The sequence below is a fragment of the Oncorhynchus keta genome, chromosome 22 (assembly GCF_023373465.1).
Source record: "Oncorhynchus keta strain PuntledgeMale-10-30-2019 chromosome 22, Oket_V2, whole genome shotgun sequence".
Classification (NCBI taxonomy): domain Eukaryota; kingdom Metazoa; phylum Chordata; class Actinopteri; order Salmoniformes; family Salmonidae; genus Oncorhynchus; species Oncorhynchus keta.
In genome coordinates, this window is record NC_068442.1 from 20,623,056 (window position 1) to 20,645,908 (window position 22,853).

Consider the following 22,853-nt stretch of genomic DNA (forward strand, 5'->3'; position numbering starts at 1 on the left):
CGGAGCCAGCCAACCAGGACCTCAAAACTACTCTGCACTGCCTGATCTCCACCAACCCCACCACCTGGAGCAAGCAGCTTGTGTGGGTCGAATACACCCGAAACACCCTTCCCTGCTCTGCCACGGGCCTATTTATTTATTTTTTCACCTTTATTTAATCAGGTAAGCCAGTTGAGAACAAGTTCTCATTTACAACTGCGACCTGGCCAAGATAAATCAAAGCAGTGTGACACAAACAACACAGTTACACATGGAATAAACAAGCGTACAGTCAATAACACAATAGAAAAAAAGAAAGTCTATATACAGCATGTGCAAATGGCTTGAGGAGGTAAGGCAATATATAGGCCAGAGTAGCGAAGTAATTATAATTTAGCAAATGAACACTCGAGTGATATATGAGCAGATGGTGATGTGGAAGTAGAAATACTGGTGTGCAAAAGAGCAGAAAAGTAAATAAAAACAAAATGGGAATGAGGTAGGTACGTAGACTGAGTGGGCAATTTACAGATGGGCTATGTACAGCTGCAGTGATCAGTTAGATCTCCATTTGAGTGTTTCCTGGGGTATCAGCCTCCTCTCTTCCCTGAGCAGGAAGAGGTCAGCATACCTTCTACCCAGATGTTTGTCCACCACTGTCGTCATACCTGGTGAAAAGCCCGGTCGGCCCTCCTCAAGACCACTTCCAGGTATCGACGACAAGCGGATTGCCATCGGACCCCGGCTCCCCGGTTTTGTCTAGCGCAGAAGGTATGGCTGTCCACTCGGGATTTTACCCCTGCGGGTGGAGTCTTGCTAACTGTCCCCTTGTTTATAGGCCCTTTCCCCATAGCCAAGATCATTAGCCTCACTTCTGTCCGCCTTCTGTTGCCCTGTACCCTTTGTATTCATCCTACAGTACATTCCATGTGTCTAGATGAAAGCCTGTGTCTTACTGCCTTTTGTCTTCTATCCAGGCCCACCCCTCCCCCGTGCCGTTGATGGCCATCCGGCGTACATGGTGAGACGCCTCCTGAGGGTTTCCAATACCTGGTTGACTGGGAGGGTTATGGCCCGGAGGGGAGGTGCTGGGTCCCCGCTAGAAACATCCTGAACTCAGCCCTAATTGACGGCTTCCACCGTCTGCACCCCGGTCAACCATGCATGCGCCCAGGTAGGACACCAGGTGGTGCCCCTGGAGGGTTGTACTGTCACACCCTGATCTGTTTCACCTGTCTTTGTGATTGCCTTCACCTCCTCCAGGTGTCGCCAATCTTCCCCATTATCCCCTGTGTATTTATACCTGTGTTCTCTGTTTGTCTGTTGCCAGTTCGTCTTGTTTGTCAATGTCAACCCCTCCCTACTTTCAGACTATGCTCAAACCCTACACCCCAACCCGACCGAGTACACCGTTCTGCCACCTCAGGTCTCTTGGCGCTCCTACCCCTATGGGAGTGCAGTTCCCGCTCAGCCCAGTCAAAGCTCTTCTCTGTTATGGCACCCCAATGGTGGAACCAGCTTCCCTCTGATAATAGGACAGCAGAATCCCTGCCCATCTTTACTAAACATCTGAAACCCTACCTTTTCAAATAGAATCTTACATTTTCCTCCTCCTCTCCTCGTGATGTGGATGCCAAGGAACGTAAAACTCGTCACTCTCTCAACTGTAATCCCGTTGATGTGGATCTGGGAATGTTCCCTCCTCTACTTCCTGAAGTGAACAATCAACTCCTTTGTTTTTCTGATGTTGTGGGAGAGGTTGTTGTTATTACACCACAATGCCAGTTTGCTTAAATCCTCCTTATAGGCTGATTCATCATTGTTGGTTATCAGGCCAACAACCGGGGTGTCGTCAGCAAAGTTGATGATGGAGTTGGTGTCCTGCAAAGCCATACAGTCATTAGTGAACTGGGAGTACAGCAGATGGCTGAGGACACACCTCTGGGGGGGCCTGTGTTAGAAGAGCTCAGTGTGGAAGAGGTGTTGTTGCCAATCCTCACAGCCTGAGGCTGGTCATCAGGAAGTCCAAGATTCAGTTGCAGAGGGTGGTGTCCAAACCCAGGGCTCTAAGCTTGGTGTAGAGCTTGGAGGAAACAATAGTGTTGACTGCAGAATTGTTGTCAATAAACAGCATTCTAACATAGGTGTTTCTCTTGTCTGTGTTCCAACCATGTGAATAGCGATGGAAATGGAATCTTCCGTGGATCTCCTGGAGTGGTAGGCAAATTAGAGTTGGGGGGCGGGTGCGTACCTGTGTGTCAGCCAGATTAGTCTGCCAGCCACCTGTGTGTCTGGTGTTTTGTTAAACTCTATTTTATTGGAGGTAGTGTAAAATGGTGCCAGAAGAAATGTCAGCAGTTGTACGGGCGCCCAACCAATTGTGCTATTATGTGTTTTTTTCACATTATTTGTAACTTATTTTGAACATAATGTTGCTGCCACCATATCTTATGGCAAAACAATAGCTTCTGGATATCAGGACAGCGATCACTCACCTCGGAATAGACAAAGATTTTTTTCTTCAACAAGCAGGACCCATAGGACATACTCCGATCACCCTACAAGGCCAACATCCCAGTTATTGGCAAGTGGAAGAGACGCAGGTACAAAGGCCACCGAGTGGGGTGCCTCGTAAAGATCCGCAGAAGGTGAGTGGGAAAGCTGCCGTTACCGCTAATTTTACTCGCAAACATGCAAACATTGGACAATAAATTAGACGAGGTACGATCACGAATATCCCACCAACGGACATCAAAAACTGTAACATCTTATGTTTCACAGAATCGTGGCTAAATGATGACATGGATATTCAGCTAGCAGGATATACGCTGCACTGGCTAGATAGAACAGCACACTCCGGTAAGACAAGGGGGGGAGGGTCTGTGCATATTTGTAAACAACAGCTGGTGCACGAAATCTAAGTAAGTCTCAAGATTTTGCTCACCTGAAGTAGAGTATCTTATGATAAATTGACCACACTATTTGCCAAGAGAGTTTTCAGAGAGTTTTCATCTATACTTTATTTACCACCACAGGCGGATGCTGGCACTAAGAGCGCACTCTGTCAGCTGTATAAGGAAATAAGCAAATAGGAAACCTCTCACCCAGAGGCGGCGCTCATAGTGGCCGGAGACTTTAATGCAGGGAAATTGAAATCAGTTATACCTAATTTCTATCAACATGTTAAATGTGCAACCAGAGGAGAAAATAATTCTAGATTATTCCGCGTACACACGTACAAAGCCCTCCCTTGCCCTCCATTTGGTAAATCTGACCACAATTCTATCCTCCTGATTCCTGCTTACAAGCGAAAATGAAAGCAGGAAGCACCAGTTACTCAGTCTATAAAAAAGTGGTCAGATGAGGCAGATGCTAAACTACAGGACTGTGTTGCTGTAGTACACCACATCAGTCACTGGCTTTATCAATAAGTGCATCGAGGACGTCGTCCCCACAGTGACTGTACGTACATACCCCAACAGGAAGCCATGGATTACAGGCAACATTGACACTGAGCTAAATGGTAGAGCTGCAGCTTTCAAGGTGTGGGACTCTAACCCGGAAGCTTATAACAAATCCTGCTAGGTGGGGCGGCAGGGTAGCCTAGTGGTTAGAGCATTGGGCTAGTAACCGGAAGGTTGCAACTTCAAATCCCCGAGCTGACAAGGTACAATTATGTCGTTCTGCCCCTGAACAGGCAGTTAACCCACTGTTCCTAGGCCGTCATTGAAAATAAGAATTTGTTCTTAACTGACTTGCCTAGTTAAATAAAGGTAAAATACATTTTAAAAAAGATCTCCGACAAACCATCAAACAAGCAAAGCGTCAATAAAGGGCTAAGATTGAATCGTAAAACACCTGCTCCGAAGCTCGTTTTATGTGGCAGGTCTTTCAAACTATTACAAACTACAAAGGGAAGCACAGCCGCGAGCTGCCCAGTGACACGAGCCTACCAGACGCGCTAAATAACTTCTATTCTCGCTTCTAAGCAAACAACACTGAGGTATGCATAAGGCATGCAAAAGAGCATCAGAAGTTCTGGACAACTGTGTGATCACACTCTTCATAGCCAACGTGAGTAAGACCTTTAAACAGGTCAACATTCACAAGGCTGCGGGGCCAGACGGATTAACAGTCGTGTGCTCCTGGCATGTGCTGACCAACTGGCAGGTGTTTCAAGCAGACCACCATAGTCCCTATGCCCAAGAACACTAAGGCAACCGGCCTAAATGAATACAGACCCGTAACACTCACGTTCCTAGCCATGAAGGGCTTTGAAAGGCTGGTCATGGCTCACAACACCATTATCTCAGAAACCCCAGACCTACTCCAATTTGCAGACTGCCCAAACAGATTCACAGATGATGCAATCTCTATTGCACGCCACACTGCCCTTTCCCACCTGGACAAAAGGAACACCTACATGAGAATGCTATTCGTTGACTACAGCTCAGCGTTCATCACCATAGTACCCTCAAAGCTCATCAATAAGCTAAGGATCCTGGGACTGAACACCTCCCTCTGCAACTGGATCCTGTACTTCCTGACGGGCCGCACCCAGGTGGTGAGGGTAGGTTGCAACACATCTGCAACACTGATCCTCAACACTGGAGGCCCTCAGGGGTGCGTGCTCAGTCCCCTCCTGTACTCCCTGTTCACCCAAGACTGTGTGGCCCGGCACGACTCCAACACCATCATTAAGTTTGAAGACGACACAACAGTGCTAGGCTTGATCACCGACAACGACTAGACAGCCTATAGAGAGGAGGTCAGAGACCTGGCTGGGTGGTGCCAGAATAACAACCTATCCCTCAACATAACCAAGACTAAGGAGATGATTGTGGATTACAGGAAAAGGAGGACAGAGCACGCCCCCATTCTCATCGACGGGGCTGTAGTGGAGCAGGTTGAGAGCATCACCAACAAATTAGAATGGTCCAAACACACCAAGACAGTCATGAAGAGGGCACGACAAAGTCTATTCCCCCTCAAGAAACTAAAAAGATTTGGCATGGGTCCTCAGATCCTCAAAATGTTCTACAGCTGCAACATCGAGAGCATCCTGACTGGTTGCATCACTGTTCGGCCTCAAAGGGTAGTGCGTATGGCCCAGTACATCACTGGGGCAAAGCTGGCTGCCATCCAGGACCTCTACACCAGGCGGTGTCAGAGGAAGGCCCTAAAAATTGCCAAAGACCCCAGCCACCCCAGTCATAGACTGTTCACATGGCAAGCGGTACTGGAGCACCAAGTCTCGGACCAAAAGGCTTCTCAACAGTTTTTACCCCCAAGCCATAAGACTCCTGAAGAGTTAATCAAATGGCTACCCAGACTATTTACATGATGTTCCCCCCCAACCCCCCCAACCCCTCTTTTACTCTGCTGCTACTCTCTGTTTATCATATATGCATAGTCACTAGCTCTACATTCATGTACATACTACCTCAATTAGCTCGACTAACCGGTGAACCCGCACATTGGCAACCCGGACTATCTGCATTGTGTTACACCACCCACCAACCCCTCTTTTACGCCACTGCTACTCTCTGTTTATCATATATGCATAGTCACTTTAAGCATACCTACATGTACATACTACCTCAATTAGACCCAACTAACCGGTGCCTGTGTATAGCCTCACTACTGTTGTAGCCTCGCTACTGTTGTAGCCTCGCTACTGTACATAGCCTCGCTACTGTTATTTTTCACCTCATTTTTTACTGTTGTTTTTATTTCTTATCTATTGTTCACCTAATACCTTTATTTTACTTAAAAATTTCACTGTTGGTTATAGCTTGTAAATAAGCATTTCACTCTATGTTCTACACCCGTTGTATTTGGCGCACGTGACAAATAAACTTTGATTTGAATTGATAATCCACAACAGTATTTGTAATAGACAGTCTACAGAGCATAACATTCTACGCTGAGCTATTCTTCTCACATCCCTTCTGCTATAGAAAGGACAGTGTGTCTCTGGGTATTTAGCAGTCAGCATGTCAAACCTCTCAAGCTTCAAACTGATCTCATCCCAAATTGAGGCAAAAATTGCCATTTAACATATTAATGGCGGCTGAGGACAAACCTGGTGCAATCTACTGGCGGTCACCTCTGCTAAGAAGAGTAGATCCTCCTGGATCTTCATAGGAATACTTCTTCAAGTAGGATTCTCAACTTTCCCCCAGGTTTTGATACATCAGTGCTAGGAATTTTTGCACCTCGATTGTTTCAGAATGTAATATGTACCATTAAAGATCTAGAAAGATTAAGGAAAGGAGATGAGGGGAGGAAGTGCTTAATGTTTTATGTACCCATATTTAGACTATTGAGATTCACCCCATGGTGCCCAATTACCCGTCATGTCTGACTGAATGCCTTTGTCTGCTTGTGTTGTAGTCAATGGGACACCACCAACTTGCCTCTGTTTCCAAGGGACTGTATTGTGTTTGGGTGTCTAACAGAATCCCCCAGTCAATGAAACCCACTCTATTTCCAACACAATCTGTTTTACAAATTCACAACTTAATCCCTAGCCAAGTAGTTTACTATTTCGTTGACGACAAAGGCATAAATATGAGTTTCGCCTCCCTCCATTTCACCAGGGAACGAAAGGCTCTGTGTTATCAGCATGCTGCATGTAGATGTTAGCTACGTTTTCTTAAAGAAAAACACACCTCGTTCCTCAATCCTGCAAAGCTACAGCGGTGGATCTGATACCATGCCTACTTCTGTCAGCCCAGTGTGTGTGTGTGTGTGTGTGTGTGTGTGTGTGTGTGTGTGTGTGTGTGTGTGTGTGTGTGTGTGTGTGTGTGTGTGTGTGTGTGTGTGTGTGTGTGTGTGTGTGTGTGTGTGTGTGTGTGTGTGTGTGTGTGTGTGTGTGTGTGGCTGTGTGGCGTGTGTGTCGTGCGTGTGTGTGTGTGTGTCTGGTTATGCTGCTTTTTGATCTCCCCTTTATAAAGAAGTGACTGACAGTCTTACACCAGCAAGCATTAACAGTAAGGATGTTTTATAAAGTAAAGACTACTCACCAGTACACAGAATCAGTCTTTAATGATGCACAATACTCAAAGCTGTGAAAGGAGGACAGACATCTTAAAACACACACACTGAGTCCTGTGCCACTTGGGACTCTGCTAAAATAATGAATACAGAATCTCTATGTAAACATTAATGGGAATATACTCACTTTGATCAGAGCCACTGTTGCTTCTGTGGCTTCTGTGTAAAGTGTAACAGAAGAAGGTCTGGCGTTGAAGCTGACGTAGCCTTGACATCACAATCCCCTGAAAATTGTGATGTACTCTAGTGTGGAGCTTTTTTCACATTCTAAAGCCAACCAACAACCCTACAAGACTTGATAACACCCAGATACTGAAATCCAGTGAAGATGACAGTTACTTCAACTCTCAGGGGATTGTGATGTCAAGGCTACGTCAGCTTCAACTAGCCTTCTTCTGCTACACTTTACACAGAAGCCACAGAAGCAACAGTGGCTCTGATCAAAGTCTTCTTGATGCATAGATGAACCCATGTTTAAGCCTTCTACAGGGTTCAGAATGTGGGAATACCATTTGGGAGGATGGTATCACATCCAAGCTCAGATTGATACACGTTAGATAGGTGCTATGACCCTCATCTTACAGTTGATGACAATCAGCTGCTGGGGCTGTTGTGGAGAGCAGGTCAGAGGAAGGTGGGTGTAACAGGTGGTCTCTCATATAGTAAGATTTAGTCAACTGATGGCTCAGAGCAATACGCTTCTTGCTCTAGTGGCATGGTTATGTGTTGGTGCAGTACATACAACATCCTACACAGATATGGGGCAAATTGAGATTAAGCTAGATAGAGAGCACAGAGGGTCAGTGGAGAGAGAGAAAGAGAGCGAGAGAGGGGGAATAGCTTTTATTGAGCGTGACATAGAGAAATGGGATGTGGGGTTGTGGTTACTGGGGTGGTAATTGATTAGAGGATTCTGCTCCACTGGGAGGCAAGACATAGCCTGATATCTTGAACACTGACAGAGGGAGGGATGGAGGGAGGACAGGGTCCAGGTCTATGCAGAGTCAGGGGTCTGGATGAGGCCCATCCCAGAAGGGTAATAGATTGCCTGGCAGACTCACTGAGAGGTAGTTAATGAGACAGTTGGCATTGCTGTACTTTAGTTATTAATTCATTCGTAGTCCGCACACTTCCGCACAAGATCAGTTTCATCAGATTGAGCCAGCACTGGTGCTGTGATCAGGGAAGATGAGACGTTTCCTGTAGATATGAAGCAAAGGAACGGACACTTCTCATATCTGTTATCAATCACCATATTGATTGTCATCTAGCAAGGCAAAACTGAAGCAGGAGAAAGTCCATTGAATGTAGCGGCTATGCTAATATACCATGGGTTTCTACTTCTGATATTTCTAATCACATTTAGAAATTCAATTTTGATGAAACAATGTCTTTTGGGAGAGAATCTTATGATTTAGTATGGTAACTTTTAGGCTCAAATCTATTTCTTATTACAATGGGCACTATTCCTATAATGTAGGGTCACAGCAGTAGAAAGTTTGAAACTCAGGCCTGTAGAGGACACCTAAAGAGACGTTCCACCTCACTAACCTTAATGAGCTTTGGTCTGAGCTCCTAGGCAGTAATGTTGTGCTACACAGAACAGCTCAGATCACACATTCTTAATCAATGACATTTATCCACACCACATTACCAAAGGAGCAATGGGAGGGCATGAGAGAAATGCATTATTCAGCTAAATCTGATTTATCTCCGTTCATTAAGTCCTACCAAGTAGATCTTCACATTAACGTCTTCATAATACATTATAATGCATTAGGAGCTTAGCATTTAGAAGCTAAGTTCCTATAAACATCTACAGCCACAGTCATAGAGCATTTTGAGCAGGCTAGTTGTGTTATTCAAGACATTTGATTTCACTACCAAATGATGATTTTACAAACATACTCATTGATGTTATTGGACTATCATATCCATTGCCTCTAATCTGTATTGCCATTCCATCTCAGCCAGAGATAATCTAATAAACCTGATATACTGATGAATTACAGGTAATGAGTTTCCTCATTGCTGTCATCGAGCTATATCACAACACATTAATTGGAAATGGGAAAAAATATTTCTGGACAATGTATTGCCTTGGCTACTGGTACTGTTCCTCTGCCACATCCAATGCTACTTTGACAGTTTTAACTTCAGACACCCAGAGAGGGGGAAGCAATTTGCATAAATATGGAAATTGCCCAATGAGCTGTGGTTATACTCATGGATTGTAAGAAAGACAGTCTTTTTTTACAGTCTTAACACCGAAATCTGATCATGGAAAGGGAAGAGGGATACGTAGTCAGTTGCACAACTGAATGCATTCCACTGAAATGTGTCTTACGCATATAACCCAGGTGTGTGTCTTCTGCATTTAACCCAACCCCTCAGAATCAGAGAGGTGTGGGGAGGTGGCTTAATCATTGAGATCAGAGCAGGTCTCATATGGAAGTGGATCTACAGTGTCTGCACTGGAAATCTAATGGAACTCACTGAATGAAACTATGGTAAGATTTGGCTTCCACATTTAGGATCACTTCCTGGTATTTTGTATTACATCACAGATAGCTCACTCTAGTCTTGTCTTGCCAAAGAAAAGTCAAATTATCTAAACTCTGTAGAGTATATGAATTGCTCTGGTTTATCTCATCTCCAAATGATAATATAGCATGCTAACGTGACACAATGTACAATAGCTCAATGTACAATAGCAATAGCTCAATGTACAATAGCTCAATGTACAATAGCAATAGCTCAATGTACAATAGCAATAGCTCAATGTACAATAGCTCAATGTGCAATAGCTCAATGTACAATAGCTCAATGTACAATAGCTCAATGTACAATAGCTCAATGTACAATAGCAATAGCTCAATGTACAATAGCTCAATGTACAATAGGTCAATGTACAATAGCATAGAACATATACAGTGGCAATAAAAAGTATGTGAATCCTTTGGAAATACCTGTTTTTCTGCATAAATTTGTCATATAATTTGATCTAATCTTCATCTAGGTCACAACAATAGACAAACACAGTCTCCTTAAACTAATAACAGACAAACAATTTTATGTTTTCATGTCTTTATTGAACACACCGTGTAAACATTCTCAGTGCAGGGTGGCACTGTGATAGACTGCATCCAATTTGCTGAGTAGAGCATTGGAGGCTATTTTGTAAATGACATCGCCGAAGTCAAGGATCGGTAGGATAGTCAGTTTTACGAGGTTACGTTTGGCAGCATTAGAAAAAGAGGCTTTGTTGCGAAATAGGAAGGCAATTCTAGATGTAACTTTGGATTGGAGATGCTTAATGTGACACTGGAAGGAGAGTTTACAGTATAACCAGACACCTAGGTATTTATAGTTGTACACATATTCTAAATCAGAAAGGGCGGGTGTGGGCAGCAATCTTTTGAAGAGCATGCATTTTGTTTTACTAGCATTAACGAGCAGTTGGAGTCGACGGAAGGAGTGTTGTTTAGCATTGAAGCTCGTTTGGAGGTTTGTTAAAACAATGTCCAAAGAAGGGCCAGATGTATACCTAATAGTGTCGTCTGCACAGAAGTGGATCAAAGAATCACCCGCAGCAAGAGTGACATCATTGATATATACAGAGAAAAGAGTCGGCCCGAGAATTGAACCCTGTGGCACCCCCATAGAGACTGCCAGAGGTCCGGACAACAGGCCCTCCGATTTGACACACTGAACTCTATCTGAGAAGTAGTTAGTGAACCAGGCGAGTCAGTCATTAGAGAAACCAAGGCTGTTGAGTCTGCAGATAAGAATGCGGTGAATGACAGAGTCGAAAGCCTTGGCCAGGTTGATGAAGACAGCTGCATAGTACTGTCTTTTATCGATGGCAGTTATGATATCGTTTAGGACCTTGAGTGTGGCTGAGGTGCAACCGTGACCAGCTCGGAAACCAGATTGCATATCGGTGAAGGTATGGTGGGATTACAAATGGTCGGTGATCTGTTTGTTCACTTGGCTTTCGAAGACTTTAGAAAGACAGGGCAAGATGGATATAGGTCTGTAACAGTTTGGGTCTAGAGTGTCTCCCCCTTTGAAGTGGGGGAGGACCAAGGCCACTTTCCAATCTTTAGGAATCTCAGAGGTTGAACAGACTAGTAATAGGGGTTGCAACAATGGTGGTGGATAATTTTAGGAATAGAGGGCCCAGATTGTCTAGCCCAGCTGATTTGTAGTGATCCAGATTTTGCATCTCTTTCAGAACATCAGCTGTCTGGATTTGGGTGAAGGAGAAGCGGGGGGCCTTGGGCCAGTTTCTGTGGGGGTGCAGAGCTGTTGGCCGGGGTTGGGGTAGCCAGGTGGAAAGCATGGCCAGCCGTAGAGAAATGTTTATTGAAATTCTCAATTATCATGTATTTATCAGTGGTGACAATGTTTCCTAGTCTCAGTGCTGTGTGCAGCTGGGAGGGGGTACTCTTATTCTCCATGGACTTTACAGTGTCCCAAATCCTTTTGGAATTAGTGCTGCAGGATGCACATTTCTGTTTGAAAAAGCTATACTTTGCTTTCCTAACTGACTGTGTGTATTGGTTCCTGACTTCCCTGAAATGTTGCATATCGCGGGGTGCTAGTGCAGTACGCCACAGGGTGTTTTTCTGCTGGTCAAGCGCAGTCAAGTCTGAAGTGAACCAAGGGCTATATCTGTTCTTTGTTCTACATTTTTTGAAAGGGGCATGCTTATTTAAGATGGTGAGGAAAGCACTTTTGAAGAACAACCAGACTTCCTCTACTGACGTAATTGAGGTCAATATCCTTCCAGGATACCCGGGCCAGGTTGATTAGAAAGGCCTGCTCGAAGAAGTGTTTTAGGGAGCGTTTGACAGTGATGAGGGGTGGTCGTTTGACAGCGGACCCAAAACGGACGCAGGCAGAGGCAGTGATCGCTGAGATCCTGTTTGAAAACAGCAGAGGGGTATTTAGAGGGCAAGTTGTTTAGGATGATAACTATGAGAGTGCCCATATTTACAGATTTGGGGTTGTACCTGGTAGGTTCCTTGATCATTTGTGTGAGATTGAGGGCATCTAGCATAGATTGTAGGACCACCGGGGTGCTTAAGCAATTTAGGTCACATAAATGTAGATCACCTAAAGATAGCTTCACATTCTCCTGCAAAATGTCTTGATAAACTTGGGAATTCATTTTTCCGTTGGTGATAGCAAGCTGTTCAGACCCTGATGTAGAAAAGCAGCCCCAAACCATGATGCTCCCGCCACTATCCTTTATAGTGGAGATGAGGTTTTGATGTTGGTGTGCTGTGCTTTTTTCTCTCCACACATACTGTAGTGTTGTGTGTTCCTTCCATTAACTCAACTGTAGTTTCATTTGTGCACAGAACTCTTTTCCAGTAGCGCTGTGGAACATCCAGGTGCACTTTTGCAAACTTCGGACGTGCAGCAATGGGTTTTTTGGACAGCAGTGGGTTCTTCCGCGGTGTCCTCCCATGAACACCATTCTTGTTTAGTGTTTTACGTATCATAGACTCGTCAACAGAGATGTTAGCGTGTTACAGAGATTTCTGTAAGTCTTTAGCTGACACTCTAGGATTCTTCTTAACCTCAATGAGCATTCTGCTTTGTGGTCTTGCAGGACTTTGCAGGATGGCCACTCCTAGGGAGAGTAGCAACAGTGTTGAACTTTCTCCATTTATAGACAATTTGTCTTACCCAGGACTGATGAACGTCAAGGCTTTTAGAGATACTTTTGTAACCCTTTCCAGCTTTATGCAAGTTAACAATTCTTAATCTTAGGTCTTCTGAGATCTCTTTTGTTCGAGGCATGGTTCACATCAGTCAATGCTTCTTGTGAATAGCAAACTCAAATTTTGTGAGTGTTTTTAATAGGGAAAGGCAGCTCTAACCTTCATCTCCAATCTCGTCTCATTGATTGGACTCCTGACTCCAATTAGCTTTTGAAAAAGTCATTAGCCCAGGGGTTCACATACTTTTTTCCCACCCTACACTGTGAATGTTTAAATGATGTATTCAATATAGACAAGAGAAATACAATCATTTGTGTGTTATTAGTTTAAGCACACTATGTTTGTCTATTGTTGTGACTTAGATTAAGACTTCGATGAAGATCAGATCAAATTTTATGACCAATTTATGCAAAAAATCCAAGTAATTCCAAAGGGTTCACTTACTTTTTCTTGCCACTGTACTTACTTGTTCTTTTTTTGGGGTAACACTTTTTTTTGGATAGTCCGTAGATCATCTACTGATGGACCTTCAACTAACTATATACTAACCCTAACCCTTATCCTAACCCTTACCCTAACCCTTATCCTAACCCTTACCCTAACCCTTATCCTAACCCTTACCCTACCACTAGCCCCAAACCTAACTTTAACCCTTACTCTAAACCTAACCCTAACTGTAACCTTAGCAAGCAGCTGCTTATCAACAGATAGTTTGTTGATAGTATGACCATCTGTAGAGCATCTACAGATGGACTATCCAGACTATCCAAATAAAGTGTGACCTACAAATCAAACACATTGTTGCTTCTCAAAACGCAGTGCAACACTCGTCTTGTTAGTGCAGTATAACCAACGTTATATTGATTGAATGTACCGTATGTAAATTGACCATGTGATATTACAGTAATGTAGCATGTTAAGCTTGTTAAGATTGGTTAAATGTATTAATGAGTATAATAGGTGATATAAGCATTAATGTAGTTAAGGGAAGTTATATTATCTATCCTGAGTGATTCTGCAGGGAAATGTTTGAGTTATGTCCACTGAACAATTTACAGGGACGTTTATGTATATATGTAGAGTGTAAGTACGCATCTACTCTGCTTATTATTCCAGTGTGTATTGAGTAAAAAATACAACCAAAGGTGTGATTACATGACACAATATCTTGTGTAAGTTAATGTAGTTGTGATATGTGAGGCCATGATCAGTTTACTTGCACAGGCACACACACAGGCACACACAAACAGTTTAGCCAACTTAACAGCTGGATGCCATGTGGCAGCCTCTGACTCGTCCATTCATCTATTCTTCTTACATACTATCCTCTGGACAAGATCCATATTTGTCACTAGAGATCTCTGGGGTTGTGGGTAGCATCCATCGCTGTGGGTGAGGCAGGGTAAGACAGTGGAGACAGGGGAGAGTCCAGTAAAAGGAGAAATCACATTTTAAGAGAGACGTTTTATTCAGGTAATAACAGATTGCTGGGTTAGATTGGTGAGTGGACAGGACAGAGGCTGCGTGGGCAACAGAGTGGTTTATAAGATTACTTGGCAGGGGCTGGACCTCTCCCACCCTTCATTGCATCTCTCTCAAACACACACACATACACACATGCATGCATGCATGCATGTACACACACACACTAGGGGCGGTGAGGTTTTATAAGATTACAGGGCAGAGCTGGACTCGGGGGGGGCTGGTCATGGACACTCAAACATCCCAGTACTGAGTACTGGCTCAGGCAAGAACTGTGAAGCACATGTAACCAAGTATGCTTGAGGAAGGAAACCCTTGTGTATATACAGTGAGAGTAGGTGGAATAATTATGTATGGGGGAATAAGGGGACATGGGGGGTTTGTGGGGAGACGGAAGGAAGAGACTGACGGAGCGTACATGTGTGTACAATATATGAATAATATCACCACTATTACTGCAGTGAATAATAGATTCATCTAATGTTCTGACAAAAAGCAACTCCTGAATCCTGCTGTAAGTACGCAAAGTGGGACTGGGAGATGTGCCTCAGCCAAAGTCTGTGAGTAAATACAGCAAAACACTGTGTCGCCCTATTATGAAGGATTACTTTTGGCTTTCATCATGATTTCCTTACAGTTGAGCTGTGGATTGCATTTGATTTTGTCAGGCTGTTTGGGACAAGGTTTGAATCCTACCCAACTTGCCCAGTGGTGAGTAGGCCTACATGCTGTTCGAAGGACATTAACGTGACATACAGTAACTACTATAGCAGGTTAAAACCCTTGTCTGTGCATAGGTGAAGTTAGAAGGTAGTGGTGATCCTGTCTTTTGCGGGTAACTTTACTAAAATAGTTTGACTATGCATTGACAATGCACCACTATGCATTGACTATGCACCATATAACTGGTAAAACACAAACCAATGAAAATATTGTGATGTCTGAGAGAGAAATGTCAGCAGCTCCAGTACAGTAACAGCAAGAGTAAAGTATGTGAGCTAAGCACCACTACAAAGGTGCAAGTTACCCAAAAGAGGCTTTAAACATTTAGGAGTTCTCCAGCTCATGTTTCACTAAAAGCGGTTGTTAGATTTCGATACATAATTCTATTCCGTGTTTGAGCAACGCCAGGCAGTTACCAAGGCAATGGATTACTGCCACTATATTAGCCATTACATTTATAGAATGGTGTGTACTGCTGTATGTACTTTATAAAAGGACAATTCATTTGATCAGATATACAGTTGAAGTCAGAAGTTTACATACACCTTAGCCAAATACATTTAAACTCAGTTTTTCATCATTCCTTACATTTAATCCTGGTAAAAATTCCCTGTTTTAGGTAAATTAGGATCACCACATTATTGTAAGAATGTGGAATGTCAGAATAGTAGTAGAGAGAATGATTTATTTCAGCTTTTATTTCTTTCATCACATTCCCAGTGGGTCAGAAGTTTACATACACCCAATTAGTATTGTCACGTTCGTTATAATGATTGGACGAAAGCTCAGCGTGATCTGGGTTGCACATCTTTTTATTTCTAAGTGAAACTCACAGAAAAACAAAACAATACATCTCAACAGACCGTGAAGCTAACAATAGTGCTAACAGGCATCCATAGTCAAGATCCCACAAAACACAAAGGGGAAATGGCTGCCTAAATATTATCCCCAATCAGAGACAATGATAAACAGCTGCCTCTGATTGGGAACCATACCTGGCCAACATAGATGTATAAATCACCTAGATAACCCACCCTAGTCACACCCGACCTAACCAACAGAGAAAAAAAGCTCTCTGTGGTCAGGTCGTGACAAGTATTTGGTAGCATTGCCTTTAAATTGTTTATCTTGGGTCAAACGTTTCGGGTAGCCTTCCACAAGCTTCCCACAATAAATTGGGTGAATTTAGGCCCATTCCTCCTGACAGAGCTGGTTAACTGAGTCAGGTTTGTAGGCCTCCTTGCTCGCACACGCTTTTTCAGTTCTGCCCACAAATTTTCTATAGGATTGAGGTCAAGGCTTTCTGATGGCCAATCCAATACCTTGACTCTGTTGTCCTTAAGCCATTGTGGAAGTATGCTTGGGGTCATTGTCCATTTGGAAGACCCATTTGTGACCAAGTTTTAACTTCCTGACTGATGTCTTGAGATGTTGCTTCAATATTTCCACATAATTTTACATCCTCATGATGTCATGAAGTGCATCAGTCCCTCCTGCAGCAAAGCACACCCACAACATGATGATGCCACCCCAGTACTTCATGGTTGGGATGGTGTTCTTCGGCTTTCAAAACCCCCCCTTTTCCTCCAAACATAACGATGGTCATTATGGCCAAACAGTTCTATCAGACGAAAGGACATTTCTCCAGAAAGTATGATATTTAATGGCTGTGTGGTCACATGGTGCCTTTACTTACGTACTATTGTTTGTACAGATGAACGTGGTACCTTCAGGTGTTTGAAATTTGCTCCCAAGGATAAACCAGACTTGTGGAGGTCTACAACTCTTTTCTGAGGTCTTGGCTGATTTCTTTTGATTTTCCCATGATGTCAAGCAAAGAGGCACTGAGTTTGAAAGTAGACCTTGAAATACCTCCACATGTACACCTCCAATTGTCTCAAATTATGTCAAGTAGCCTATCAGAAGCTTCTAAAGCCATGACAACATTTTCTGGAATTTTCCAAGCTGTTTAAAGGTACAGTCAACTTAATGTATGTAAACTTCTGACCCACTGGAATTGTGATACTGTGAAATAATCTGTCTGGAAACAATTGTTGGAAAAATTACTTGTGTCATGAACAAACTAGATGTCCTAACCTACTTGCCAAACCTATAGATTGTTCACAAGAAATCTGTGGAGTGGTTGAAAAATATGTTTTAATGACTCCAATCTATGTGTTGGTAAACTTCCGACTTCAACTGTATACACATGTATCAGGTTTGAATGTAAGGTCCAAATACAGACTGTGTCGAAGTAACAATGTTTTTTTTACAGAAACCGAGGCAGGCAAATGACAGGTCAAGGTAGGCAGGGGTTGATAATCTAGAGTAGTGGGGCAAAGGTACAGGATGGCAGGCAGGCTCAGGGTCAGATCAGCCAAAGGTTGGTAATCCAGAGTAGTGGGGCAAAGGTACAGGACGACAGGCAGGCTCAGTGTCAGGGCGGGCAGAAAAGGTCAAAACCGGGTAAAACAGAAAACAGGAGCAATAGGCACGACAGGATGGGGAAGATAGGCGACATCTGGAGGGGGGTGGAGACAAACACAAAGACAGGGGAAACAGATCAGGGTGTGACACCCATGTAGGGATTTTTTTAGGGTCCCCACATCCAATCAAATTACCGCTCACAAATAGTCTTGCATGTGAACTTCACTGACAATTTTTGCTAACAGTAATCTGATTGGACAGGACAATGTTTGATAACAGTAATTTCATTGGACAGTTCAGGACAATGTTTGCTAACAGTAATCTGACTGGACCCTTTTATTTGGTTGAAGTAGAATCTTAAAGGCTGTATTTATGAGCAACATATTTAATCATAGAATTACATAAAATATAGGATCTCTATTGATTTGCTGGAGCAGTCAGGTCCATGGACAGCACCTGTCATGTCCATTTCAAGCAGTGGTGCTGAAAGGAAAGCAGAAATGATAATCAGTGTGATATGGCTTGCTAGGCATAGCACTCTGGTTTGATCAGGTGGCGCCATCTACTGCCCACTTGAGAAACAGTCTGTAACTAGCTCAGTCGCACCCCTGTTCCTCCAGTACTGCATATCTGTATATGTATGTATTATATACAGACAGCTATTATCAGCTCTGTCCTATACACTGACTGAGGACTTGGTAGCACTGGGATGACATGAGAATAAGAGCACTGGCACTGTAAGGTATAATAAAAAACACAACTTCTTCTGCAGTCCCACAGTGAGAGAGAGAGTGAGAGTGTGAGAGGAGGGACTATACTGACTGTCTTGGATACACTGGGACATGCCAATATTCTCGGACAACATGAGAATATCCTTTCTAGGGCAGGGGTTCCGCTAGCGGAACAACATTCCACTGAAAAGGCAGCGAAATTCAAAAATATTTTTTAGAAATATCTAACTTTCACACATTAACAAGTCCAATACAGCAAATGAAAGATAAACATCTTGTTAATCTACCCATTGTGTCCGATTTCAAAAATACTTTACAGCTAAAGCACAACATATGATTATGTTAGGTCAGAATCAAGTCACAAAAACACATACAGCCATTTTCCAGCCAAAGATAGGAGTCACAAAAAGCAGAAATATAGATCAAATTAATCATTAACCTTTGATGATCTTCATCAGATGACACTCATAGGACATCATGTTACACAATACATGTATGTTTTGTTCGATAATGTGCATATTTATATCCAAAAATCTCAGTTTACATTGGCGCGTTACGTGCAGTAATGTTTTGATTCCAAAACATCTGGTGATTTTGCAGAAATACTCATAATAAACATTAATAAAAGATGCAAGTGTTATTCACAGAATTAAAGATAGACTTATCCTTAATGCAACCGTTGTGTCAGATTTTTTTTTAAATTTACAGAAAAAGCATAATCTGAGAACTGTGCTCAGAACTCAAAACAGCTAGAGGAATATCTGCCATTTTGGCGTCAACAGAAGCTAGAAAAAACACTATAAATATTCACTTACCTTTGATGATCTTCATCAGAAGGCCCTCCCAGGAATCCCAGTTCGACAATAAATGACTGATTTCATAAAGTTCCATAAAGCCATTAATTTAGCCACTTGTTGTTAGCGTGTTCAGCCCAGTAATCCATCTTCATGAGGCGTGAGCACTTCCTCCAGACAAAAACGAGAAAAGTTCCATTACAGTCCTTAGAAACAAGTCAAATGATGTATGCAATCAATTTTTAGGATGTTTTAATCATAAATCATCAATAAGGTTCCAACCGGAGAATTTCATTGTCTGAAGAAAAGCATTGGAACGAGAGCAAACTCTGTCGGGAGCGCGCGTCATGAGACCGAGGCTCTCTGCCAAACCACTCACTCAAAGAGCTATGAGCCCCTCCTTTATAGTAGAATCCTCAAACCAGTTTCTAAAGACGGTGACATCTAGTGGAAGCCCTTGGAAGTGCATCCTCATTCATATCTCACTGGGATTTCAAAAGGCACTGTTTTAAAAATCGATTTCTCACTTCCTGTTTGGATTCTTTCTCAGGTTTTTGCCTGCCATATGAGTTCTGTTATACTCACAGACATCATTCAAAGAGTTTTAGAAACTTCCGAGTGTTTTCTATCCAATACTAATAATATGCATATATTAGCATCTGGGACAGAGTAGGAGACAGTTCAGTCTGAGCACGCTATTCATCCAAAAGTAAAAATGCTGCCCCCTATTCCAAAAAGGATATACTTGGACAACATGATAATATACTAGGCAGAGTAGGACAGCACCGTGCAGGATAGAATAGATTAGAGGGGATCCAGAGAACCCTAGCTTATTATCTAGTGGCGAATTTAGCATGTAAATCTTGGTGGGGAAAAAATATAAACTGGGATGCATGCCAGCAAAGCCACTACACAACACAACACTAAACAATACATTCATTTCCCTATAACGGTGAAAAACGGTTCCCACAAACTGTTAGGGCCTACTTAAAGCTGTCCCAACAACAGTCCCAACATCTTACCACTGCTCCACCTGGCTGTCAGTTTGGCAGTGAAACAGTTAATTCAGACTCATGTACTTCCGTTTAAAAAAACATAGCTGATATTGCTGACTTGCTTAAACAAATGTGGCTTTTAATGACAATTGAGATGTAGAAACTATGGCATAAGGGATGACAAGCGGATAAGAGGCCACCCATAATTTCGATTAAGAGCGAGCTAGGATGGACGTAGTCAATATAACTATTTGTTTAGCACTTTTGAAATGTACAGCGACATAATTCCGAACAGGGGCCATTCTTAGTGTTCTCCCTGTACACCAAGTCAGACCAATACGATAAATAAAGGGGGCATATAAGCAGACAATGAAAGCTCTTACAATAGTCAATGATTACATTTCTCTAAAACAGGTTATAGGCCACATGTGCACCACCAGGTCAGAACAGTAGACAAAATTAAGAGTGGTAATTAGACCAAATTATTAGGGCACATGGGCTATCTTACTACACAACATACACTTAGTATTACTTTCTTAGCTACAGTATACATATCTCCTAGGCATATTACATAATTTATGCAGCAATACATTCATGATTCATGATGATGACCGCTAGTTAAGATTTTGAAAGTATGATGTTGACATGATCAGTCCAATCAAAGCTACAGTACACATAGCGTGATTTGACGTAATTTTATCTGTGGCTAAAGACCTTGAGCCTTCTTGGATGGGTACTTATAATGTAACTCTATGGCGGCACCCAAGGGGCTAGAATTTTTTAAGTCTACGCTAAAACTTGGCGGTGAGGTAGTGTCCTCATGAATGACAGAACACTGAGCCAATCACGGCGCAACGCTTCGTATTTTCTGCTGGCTTGCCCCACCACCACAGAAAGCACTGAGCTAGGCTGAAACATCTGCATTTTGAAGCTGCCTTACTCAAGATAACTAAAAAAAGACCATGTTTGTACGCGGCATTATTAACTCAATGATGTATATATTTTGTATATTGTTTGATATATTAATGCCAAAATAACATGCAAAACAGGCAAGCCCCCCAAAAATGTGGGGCTCAAAACAGGTGGGGCACTGCCACTGTTAGTATCACTCCTGTAACAACCACAAAACATATACTGCAGTCCCAGTGAGTGAGAGTGAAGGTGAGAGTGAGAGATGGAGAGACAAAGTGAGAAAAAGGGGGTAGAAGAATGTTGCCCTGCAGGTATGAACAGCAGTCTAGATCATCTTTCTCCGTCCCTCTCTCATCTCATTCCTCTCTGCTGTGTCCTGAGGGAGTTTGGATGGCGCGATTCATTTTAGAGTGGTTCTGGGGGTGTTAGGGTGTGTGCTACACCTCTGCAGCTCCCTTTCCCCCTCCCCTTCTTACCTCTCTCCCTGTAATTCCATAAGAAAAGATGCTGTCTGATGGCAGCATGCCCCCCTCTTTTCAGGTATGTGCGCATGTGTGTAGGTAGGCACTGCGCAGGTTCTGATAACAGGTTGGTCTGGCTTCATCCCCTGAGCCCTAGGAGTCTCTAAACCTCACTACACAGACACAAAGAAAGAGAAAGATAGAGCAAGCGAGAGAGAGAGGGGGGTGTGAGAGGAAAGGGGTTACTCAACACAGGTGATCCATAATGCAACAGGCTTCTCTATCCTCCAGCGCAGCAGTGTGAAAGGTAGTCTTCCTTTCATCTCGCTTTCCACTGTCTTAATCCTTCTCCTCTTCTTTTATCAGACCCTTCCCATATATTCCACATTATTATAGTACTTAACATTACAGGCGTGCAAAATCTTCCCACTTACCTCTGTCCATCCATACCCTTAAAATCATAAGAATCCATCAGGACTGGCTAGTGGACTAGAGGTGGAAGTGAAGCACCAGAGGACAAAGAGAGCGAGAGAAGACAGGAGAGAGAGAGAAAGGAGGCCAGAGAGCAGTGGGTAAAATGACACAGAGGGGCATGGAGGAGCCCAATTCTCTGCCTCTCTATCGCCCTCTCTCCTGAGCCAGAGTAAGCTCATGCATTGCAAGCACACACAGAGTGATCTGAATGTAGGCCAGTCCTGCAGAGAAAAGTGAAAGTGAATGGTAAATCAAAACAATCTATCAGCTGGTGCCACGGCAACGAGTCCCCAAGTCACAACACTAGTGCTTGGCAGCAGGCACGCTATAACTGACAACGACGCACACACACATTCTCTAATTAAGACATGGTGTAGGCTACACAAAGGTGGAACTCCTGCATAATTGAAAAGGACCAGTTAAAGAAAGACATTCTTTGAATTTTTCAGCAGCAGCCCACTTCACTTTAATATCCTTCCAATTTAGCATATTTCTTACATTTCCAGCACTGTCCTGAGACTGCTGAGTGTAGAAGCTGTGCCTGCAGGATATATTACAGCCAGGATACATTAGAATAGAATACCTTTATTCTCTGCTTAGTCTCTGACTTTTTTTAATAATAAAAAAGATCTTCAGTCAACCTGTTACTATAGGGAAGTAATCCAGAGCGACAGATGGTGTACGCTCTCACACACACACAAACACACACACACAAACATGCTTCAAATGCAGGTAGTACACTCCCTCCCTCTCCACACCAGTGAAGCGTGGACCTGAAATAATAGATAAATAAATAACTACCAAGCCGGTGGGTTCTGAGGCTCAGGCTAGTCTTTACTTTAGAAAATCAACTCTGACGTTCTCTTCTCTCAGCCGGTGACTCGCAGGCCACTGCATCAGCAATCTATTTCTCTTCCAGTTTAGTTCATTGACTGGGTGTCAGGTCGAATCAACGCAGAGTGTGCGCAAGGGCGCTGCAGAGGACAGTGGTTTGGCTATACCTAACGACACTATAAAACTACTTTTCTCCTAGAGAACTATAGACGGGTTAGCTGAAATCACAAAAACGATGTGCATGCTT

The 22,853-nt window shown here is 43.1% G+C and overlaps 2 long non-coding RNA genes across 4 annotated transcripts in view; one reads left to right on the forward strand and one right to left on the reverse strand.

Moving 5' to 3' along the window:
- The first annotated feature begins 1,171 nt into the window (after window positions 1–1,171).
- LOC118401149 (uncharacterized) overlaps window positions 1,172–22,853 on the forward strand; it is a 32,196-nt gene continuing 10,514 nt past the window's right edge. The window contains exon 1 of one of the 2 annotated variants that reach the window (XR_004829181.2): window positions 1,172–6,140. This is a non-coding gene — a long non-coding RNA (uncharacterized LOC118401149). Of the gene's footprint in view, window positions 6,141–6,906; window positions 9,549–22,853 lie in introns of those variants that run through there. The other variant, XR_004829180.2, reaches the window with a different exon arrangement.
- On the reverse strand, window positions 14,478–21,825 carry LOC118401150 (uncharacterized). Of its 2 annotated transcripts, XR_008075430.1 has the most exons (4): window positions 21,733–21,825; window positions 21,314–21,471; window positions 18,952–19,101; window positions 14,478–17,888 (listed from the first exon to the last, which is right to left on the reverse strand). It is a non-coding gene; the product is annotated as an uncharacterized LOC118401150 (long non-coding RNA). The 2 variants fall into 2 exon arrangements; XR_004829183.2 differs by lacking the exon at window positions 18,952–19,101.